This window comes from Protopterus annectens, chromosome 17.part0 (assembly GCF_019279795.1).
Source record: "Protopterus annectens isolate FY-2018-M chromosome 17.part0, PAN1.0, whole genome shotgun sequence".
Classification (NCBI taxonomy): Eukaryota; Metazoa; Chordata; order Ceratodontiformes; family Protopteridae; genus Protopterus; species Protopterus annectens.
The window spans coordinates 6,623,174-6,631,772 of NC_056751.1; the positions used below are offsets into that span (position 1 = coordinate 6,623,174).

The 8,599-nt window shown below is 39.8% G+C and overlaps 1 non-coding gene across 1 annotated transcript; it reads right to left on the minus strand.

Annotated features, from left to right (window-relative positions):
- Nucleotides 1–5,137: 5,137 nt before the first annotated feature.
- TRNAG-UCC lies at nt 5,138–5,209 on the minus strand. Its single transcript has one exon. It is a non-coding gene; the product is annotated as a tRNA-Gly (tRNA).
- Nucleotides 5,210–8,599: the final 3,390 nt, after the last annotated feature.

An 8,599-nucleotide genomic window follows, 5' to 3' on the forward strand; every position in this document is an offset into this window, starting at 1 on the left:
TAATGACAGACATTTCATTTTCAGATTTCATACCCTTCAGAAAATTCATACTAATGCAAGACCTACTATTCTATTATCTTTCTAAGTTTATAAGAGCAATATTTAAAAATTGTCCTTATTTTTGGGCCTTTGTCCCACTTCTATGTATGGCTTTATCAGGATTTCTTGCTCTGAGGTTGAGAGGTATGACAAATGTGTCAGGGCCATCGCAGTCAGCCAGAGACATTTCAAATTGTGACATACTTGTTGTACCCCACTCCCCCATGTAGTGACTCTGGATGTGTCCAAGCAAGGCAAGGAGCAGTTATGCAGTGTAAATGTGCAGAACATCCCCCCATCCAAGGTAGACACAAGTACTACAATGGTTTTTCATCTGTCCTTGATTTTGCAGAATGTTCTGGTTTCTGTCATATTTTTATACTGTTGATTTATGCTTATTATTATTCAGAAAGTGCCTGTTGCTCTGTGTTTAAGTAGCAGTGCTTTATTGACCATCTGGTAAGCTTGTCTGAGATTGTAAGATGCAAGTAAGTTTTAATAAGCAAACTGTTAAAGAATTGCCAACATAAGCCTTTCTGTTGTTGCCATGCAGAGAATACTTACATAACTAGGTAACATATAAGCCATGGGTAGTGAAATGCATATGACAATATTTGTAATAAAGGACAGGATTACATTATTTTAAGAGCTCATTACAGGCTTTACTTGCAAACTAAACAGAATGCCAATCTATCATGTGTGGTCCATATCCTGTGCAGTAATCCTTAAAGCAATGTATATTGAGCTTGTTTCCTGTTTGCTTTTCATTTTTTACTTTGATCATGTTTTCCCCATGAAACAAGTAGATAGTTGTTGTCAGGCAGCAGGTCTTTTTTGGATAAGAAACATTTTTACAAGTGGGGGTATCACAGAGATTGCTACTTTCAGCATGTTACTTGGTACATTAATAAAGCTGAATATAAATTAGAATTAGAACTGGAGTACAAGGAGAAGTGGTTTGAGTTGAGTGCTGCTTGTTTTTCTTATACTTGATTTTGACTAGCATTCCAGTAATGTATTTAAAAAGTAATTTATTTTTTCATGCCTCACAACCTTTTTGTTTCCATCTAGATATTAAGTAAGCTGTCATGCAGCCAATGGACTGAAATATGTTTTTTCTTCTACACTTCATTTTGTCTTGATTGGACTCTCATAATGATGGTTTGGCACCCAGGGCAGAGTATTTCATTAAAGTAACAGTTTTTGTGGTTTTGAGCATAGCCCCTCCCCTTTCTAGTTGGCCACACCCATTCCCACTGACCCCACCCATTCAGCTGTCTTCTGCAGCCCCCCTTTGATTTGAAGTCACCAGCCGCCACTGACCACCACCACCATTTTCTCTGTCTTAACTACCACGGCACTTAAACTAGCTTGTGACCCAAGCTATTCCTTTGATCCATTCTAGCCAGAGTGTTCTCCTCATCTCTGACTTGACATCTGATGCCTTCCTTTATGGGACTCTAACCTCATTTTCCTCTCCTCTGTCACTACCAAACAACATGCACTCAGGCATTTTCATGCACCATCCCTTCTTTTCACTGAAACATGTCTCTGCAATACCAGTAATATCTGCTCTGCCCTCCTGCATCAGAGTCTGTAGCTCTCCACTTTCCAACACAGACTCCTTGTACTGCATGGAAACATTACTCAATTACACTCAAAGTCACCCCTGTTGGTTGCTTTGATATGTTCTGCATCTCTTTTTTATTTTTTAAGAATTCCAAAAGGATAATTGGCACAAAAGAAACCAAAAACAAAGTAAAGTGCCAAAACTGCTGGAGCCACGGATGTCAGCAAAATACTTTATGTGTATTGAGGACTGTATTTGGCGTAAGCTTTGTGGATTTACCAATAAAGTATTTTGCTGACATCCGTGGCTCCAGCAGTTTTGGCACTTTACTTTGTTTTTTATTTTTTACTTGTCTCTCTTTGTGTATCCTTCGGTTATCTGACAGCTGCTCTCCAGGGCTGCTACTATAGTTCTTTTTACCTTGATGTGCCAAGTAGTTTCCCCTGGGGCTGGGACTGCACCAATTGCAGGTCACGAAGTGAAATTGGGACAGAAAAGCAGATGGCTGTGTGACATAACAGTGCTGTGCTTCACTCCAGGTGAATTTTTGTGTGCCCTAAATGGGCAGAGCTACTGACATTGTGTGCTTCCCTGCATCTAGCATCAGCTAGCTGTAGCACCCCTTAAGTCCTGAAAGGCTAAAAATAAGCTGATTCTTGATTCTGCTGCTATCATCATCACTGGAAAAATGTCCAGTCATGGGCAGAAAGCCATCCCACCCTCCTTCCTAGCATGGGCAGTTGGAAAAATGCTTCTTTTTCTCCCCTCTCTTGTCTAAACCCCTATTCCCTTCCGTTCCTGTCACCTTCCTTCCCCTTTTATCACACTTTACAAGTCTAAACAGTGAGATGTAACTTTCTAACCTAGCACAAAGCAATGCTGTTCCTTCTGAGCTAAGATGAAGCCTATCCTTTGCAAAGTGCTGGTCCCTCTGCCAGGTCTTTCCCATCCTCCTACCAATTCCAAAGCTTTTTCCCTTGTCCAGTGCCACAGTCAGCCACCGGTAGATGTTTGAAAATGTTACCTCCATTCCCCTTTCCTGGTATTTCATTGTCACCACCCTGGTCATGCCTGCTGCCACCTCTGCTATCTCCTGTAAGAGATCACTAGTCTGTACCTCTGTAAACCAGTAATGCCTGCCCTCCCCTCTTGCATCAGTGCTTGGAGCCCCCATTTTTTAACCTAGAATCCTAATGCTATATGTGCACAACATGTGTCCATCCGTCCCCCTTGGTTATCACTTTGATCACCTCCTCACATGTTCTAACTAAAACCTGGCCTTTCCTGTCTCAGTTGCTAAAACTAATTTCCTTTGTGACTCAGTCTCCAACTACCCTTTTCTCTGTCTCCACATTATCTCTCATCTCCTTCACTTCCTGCCTCATGCCATTACTCCTTCTGCCTGTAACCCTTCTACCCCTACTTCTACCACTTTCAGATCCTCTTACTGTCTGTGCTCGTTCTACCCTCCCTTTGGTACATTTATTCTACTCCCAATCCCTCATGTGCTCTTCCTATGAGACCTCTCCAATGTTCTGCATTTTTTGCCCTTTCACCCATTTGGAATGTGTCCCTTCCTACCTACTGCCTTCCTGCACATTTGATGTGAAGGACACGTAGCTACTGATCATTCCAGGTATAACAGCTTCAGCACAGATGGGTCCTGAGGAATGGAAGTAGCACAGGAAGAAGACTTGCTGTTCCTGTTGGTTTCTATGGCACAGACTTCTACCTTCTAATTCAGGTATAACTGACAGCTCTGAACAAGAGGGAGACAACCCTCTACAACTGATCTCCATAGTTCTACAACTGCACTACTCCCAGAAGGGTGCTGGAGGACGGGTTGTGGAAGGTGTATGCTTAAATGATGATAGAAGTGGGATGGGACAGTCAGAACACCACTAGCAGGTAAATGCCACACACAGTAGCAGATACCGAAAGTATAGTATGAAATTAGTGCTAACAGCAACACTTAATTGCAGCTTTGTGCATATCACACATCTGCTGAGCTATATTCCACCATGCATAAAACAAGTTTGCAAAGTTTTGCATGGGGGCAGAGGAGAATGACAACCTGAAGACAGGCACAAAAGCCAGTGGTGACAGAAGCAACACTAGGCAAAGACTGAGCAACTGCATTGGGTGGGGAAATAAGAACAGGTGCCCTGGAAACTAAGGGCAAACCGAGATACTTGCATCACTACCCCACTTATTGTTAGCCATAGACAAGGACCTAGGAAATGGTCCCTTGCTAAGATATAAAGAGTAGCTTGATAAGAAAGTGGAGGCCATACTTAGGGCAATGGATTTTAAAGAGAAGCTGGACTTCATGGCCTTAGGCAAAGACGCTGGATTTCTTACAATGTGTATTTTGTGCTCTTGTCTGTGATGTCTTGACAAGCCTTCTGGGTAGATAGTCTTAGTACTGAGTTTCCATCCTGGCTTAGCACCAGCTCGTCTTTCAATATCAGTGACTGGTTTAGCTGAAGAACTGGCAACAGTGATTCTTATAAACAATGAATTCTTACATTAGACAATAAAGGTAGTACCAGTGGCAGTCTTGGGCAATGACCTGTCAGCCAAAGTCATATCCAGAGGGTCTATGCTCCTTATGCATTGAATGTGGATACTTTCAAAATGATGCACATTAACAAATCTGAAAATCATGCGCAGTCAGAGTAAGTGTGAAACAACTGGGCATGCACTTCTTGTAAACCTGGGGTGAGTGAGGTGTGTATGTAAGTCAAATAGGTATTATCTCACAAGTACACTAGAGAGTAGGATAAAATTAAAGAGCAGTTTAACAACAGGGTGGAAGTAAAAGAAAAAGAGATATGGTTAAGAACATGGCCGGCCTTAGGCATAGGCCAACTAGGCGGCCGCCTAGGGCGCTGCTGTAGCAGGGGCGCTTTTCCAGTATTTATTTGGTGTAGGTAGACCAGGTTGGGGGCACCTGGGTGGTATGGGTGGGCACTGTGGAGCCCTTTTGCCTAGGGCACCAGCTGACCTAAGGCCGCTGCTGGTTAAGAAGGAACAAGAATTACAGGGACCGACAAAGCTTAAAGTATTGCACAACAGGGAGAATCTCAGAGAGGAAGAAGAGATACAATTGCAGAATGCTAAAGAGTAATTAAGGAACTGCCTCGATAATATACATGAATTTAGAAAGATTGCTGTAAGCAACTATTTTTTGATAACTCCAAAGCACAAAAACGTTTAGCACAATGGCTTAGGCAACAAAAAGTAGAAAGGGTTGTTGTCAACCTTAGGGAGCCTAAAGAGGTTCATAGATTAGTACTAGGCTAACTGCCCTTGCAAGCCATTTTTTAAGCCTAGCCAATTACCCTTGTGAGAGTCAAACCCTGCACCTTGTGTTTGTAAGGCAAACACCTTAACCATTAGGCCACGCTCCCAACCCAAAATGCACTGAAGCTTCCCTGACCGGGAATTGAACCCAGGCCGCGGCGGTGAGAGTGCTGATCCTAACCACTAGACCACAAGGGACTCCCCTTAAATGTACAGATTTCTTGCATTGGCCGGGAATCGAACCCAGGCCAACTGCTTGGAAGGCAGCTATGCTCACCACTATACCACCAATGCTCCCCTAAAACAAGGAAAACGACCAGAGATCTAGTACAGCTATTAGAAATATTTTGGAAATGTTATGAAAATCCCAATAAAGCAAAGAAATGTGAAAATCAAGAAAAAGTACAAATGGAAATATTTCTGGAAGAATTAAATATGCCAAGGTTACAGGTAGATGAAGCTCAATTACTAACAGTTAGGACAGGAGGAGATGACATAAAAATGGTGATGTATAACCAATCTACAGGAAAGTCCCCAGGAATAGATGATATTCCTGTGGAAGTTTGGAAGCTAGGAGGGAAGAAAGTGATAAAGATCTGGAAGGTTTTGTTTAAAAGTGTTTAAAAAGGAGGAGAAGCACCGCATCCTGGAAGAAAATGGTGGTGTGGCTGTAATAGCTAAGGATGGCAAAAAACAATCAGATCCAGCTTCATATAAGCACATTTCGATTCTAAACCACGATTATAAAGTGTTTATGTCTATAATAACTAAAAGAATGGCAGACGTGATTTCAAAACTGATACATATCGATCAATGTGGTTTTGTGGAAGGGAGGTAGACATTTGACAACATTAATAAAACAATGATGATCCAGACGGAAGCAGAATGCAAGAAAATACCACTATTGTTGTTGGGTCTTGATGCAGAGAAAGTATTCAGAAGATCAAGCTGAGGTTTTATAACTAGGGAAATGGAAACATTTGCACTCCCTGATAAAATTATAAGGTTGATTATGAGGACATATGAGGAATAGGATGTGAAACTTAAAGTGGGGGGAGCTCTCTTATAAGTTCTGTCTGAGCAGAGGAACCAGGCAGGGGTGTCCTCTTTCCCTTTTCTATTTGTGTTATATTTAGAGCTATTGGCAAAGAAAATAAGGAACTCGGAAATCCAAGTATATAACTGGTATGGCAGTCAAGAAAAGTTGGCTTTATTCGCAGATGATATTATTTTATACCTGATATAATGAGAAAGGGACATTTCAGTGTTGTGAAACATTCTGAGACAGTTCAAGTCTTTTTGGAATACAAAATTAATGAAGAAAAACAAAGGCTATAGCTGTAAACTATTGACCCACACACAAATTGGTATAGCAATACCCATATTTATGGGAACATGATAAAATGAACTACTTAGGAGTATGACTTAAAAAGGGTTCTGTATGGCAGCTAAGGATATGTGGGAAGAGTCTAAACAAACGTTTATACAAAAACTAAGAAATTGGAAGCGCTGTTTTATGGATGTGGATAACAAGATACAAGCAGGGAAGATGTTTTTAGTCCCTTCAGTTATATACAAAGGTCAAGCATATTTTTATCAGTCAGAGGAGAAGCTGTAGATAGCAATTAATAAAGAGTTGAAGGATTTTATCTGGGATAGGAACAGGGCATGTCAAGTGGAATAAGCTGCTCCTTCCAATAAAACAAGTTGGTTTGGGAGTATCTGATTTGAAGGGTTATTTCAGAGTTACACAGTTAAGGCTCCTGTATCTAGCACAAGCAGACAGCTATAATTTAAAGTGGAGAGGGATGATAGTGAAGGGGGGGGGGGCTCAAGACACAAAGAGAGAGAGGGGTTTTAGATACATACTGTTAAGGAGAATAACAATAATCATAATGAAAATTGTATTCATAAAGTAGCAGAAAGTATTCTAAGAACTAAACCAACACACGGACAGAGAAAGGAGATTCTGCTAATAAGGATGACTGCAACTAGAGGTACAAAGAATAGGTGAGAGGGAGGTGGAATTTACTGGAGAAAACTGGCAAAGGAACCAAGGCATTAGGAACAAATAATTACAGAGGGAAAAGAAATAAAACTGGAAGAGGCCATGAATTAATTTGGACTGCAAGCTAGAGAGTGTCTTCCCTATCAAGGATTGATATCAGAATATAGGCAAACAGAAAGAAATAGGGGGATCCTAAGCAAAAGACCAGCACTGGTTGAGTTTTTTAGAACAGAAGCTGCTGTTAAAAAATGGATAATTAATAGGACATATAAAATATTGCATGACGAATATAGGAATCAATTGGTGGAAGTTACAAAGGGCTGGGAACAGAGACTGGATAAGTAATTCAGAAAGAAACAATGGAAGGATATACACATGGCTCCCAAATATGCCACAAAGTCTAGAAGATTTAGGAAATTTGCTTGGAAGTGTTTGCATAGATATTTTTATAACCCAAGCAGACTCCAAATATTTTTTCCCCAGGTAGACTGTAAGAGGTGTGATGGGAATGAAAGAGGTAACTGAGAACATATTTTTGGGAGTGTAATGAGTTAGCAGACTTTAAAGATTCCCTGCAGACTACTCTTTTAGAAATACTGGGTGAGAAAATTGGTGTAACTAAGGAAATTATTTTTTTGAGCTATGATACAAAATCAGAATTGCCTAGACAAGGGCCTTACTGAGTTTAATTTTGGTGGTTGCCAAAAAAAAGCAATTACTAGAAAATGGAAATCAAAGTCTAAGCTAACTGTACTGGAAATAATGAACATTATAATGGAGATAAATCAACTGGAAGTAGGCTTTTTAGAAAAGGGTAAGAGCAAATTACATAGAAAAAATGGGAATTGGAATAGTACAAGCCGAATAATTTTTTGGAGGATTTTAAGTGATGTATAATGTTTGTAACTGAAAATACCTCAATATGTTTTGTTTTCATTTTTATAAATGTATGACTGCCTGTGTCATAAGTGACAATTTAATAAAGATGTTGTGTTTAAAAAAATGAGGACACTAGAATTACAAAAGGCTTCCATCTACTCTAAGGGACCCTTTGAATTAAGACCTGTACTACTTACTCTTTAAAGTTTTTCTAATTGAAAATTGTCTTCATAGTTCAGAGGTCACACAAACAAGATAACCTTAAACTTAGCATGCCTGATACAAAAAAATACTACATTTACTCTATCAGAAACTGTGTAACAATCTATTGACTACTTCTGTAACCTTACAATCATTCTGTAAAATGAGCAAGCTAAGCACAAGTGAAGTGAAATGAGTTTCATATGGAGACGTGCTGAGATGCAAAATACTGTATGGATCTAGCGCATCCAACATGGCTGACCCTAAGTTAAATATATAATTATCACATTTGTTCATTAATTTTGCAACTACAACTACATTTATGTACCTGCTGTAGTCTGTAATGTTGTAAACTGACTATGCAGCGTTTTATAAGTGATGAGGACATCATGCAAATGGGTTTGTTCATGATACAAAACATACTCCACATCTGAAAATACCTATAAGATGTTTTAACTGCATTTAATTATCAACATCTTGTTTGGAAACACTAGGTAAAATGTTTTGAGTGATGGGAAGCAAAAGGTGTACATCAAACTAAAATGTTACTAAAATTGTAAGTATAGCTGTAACAGCAATAAATATTAAAAACTGAA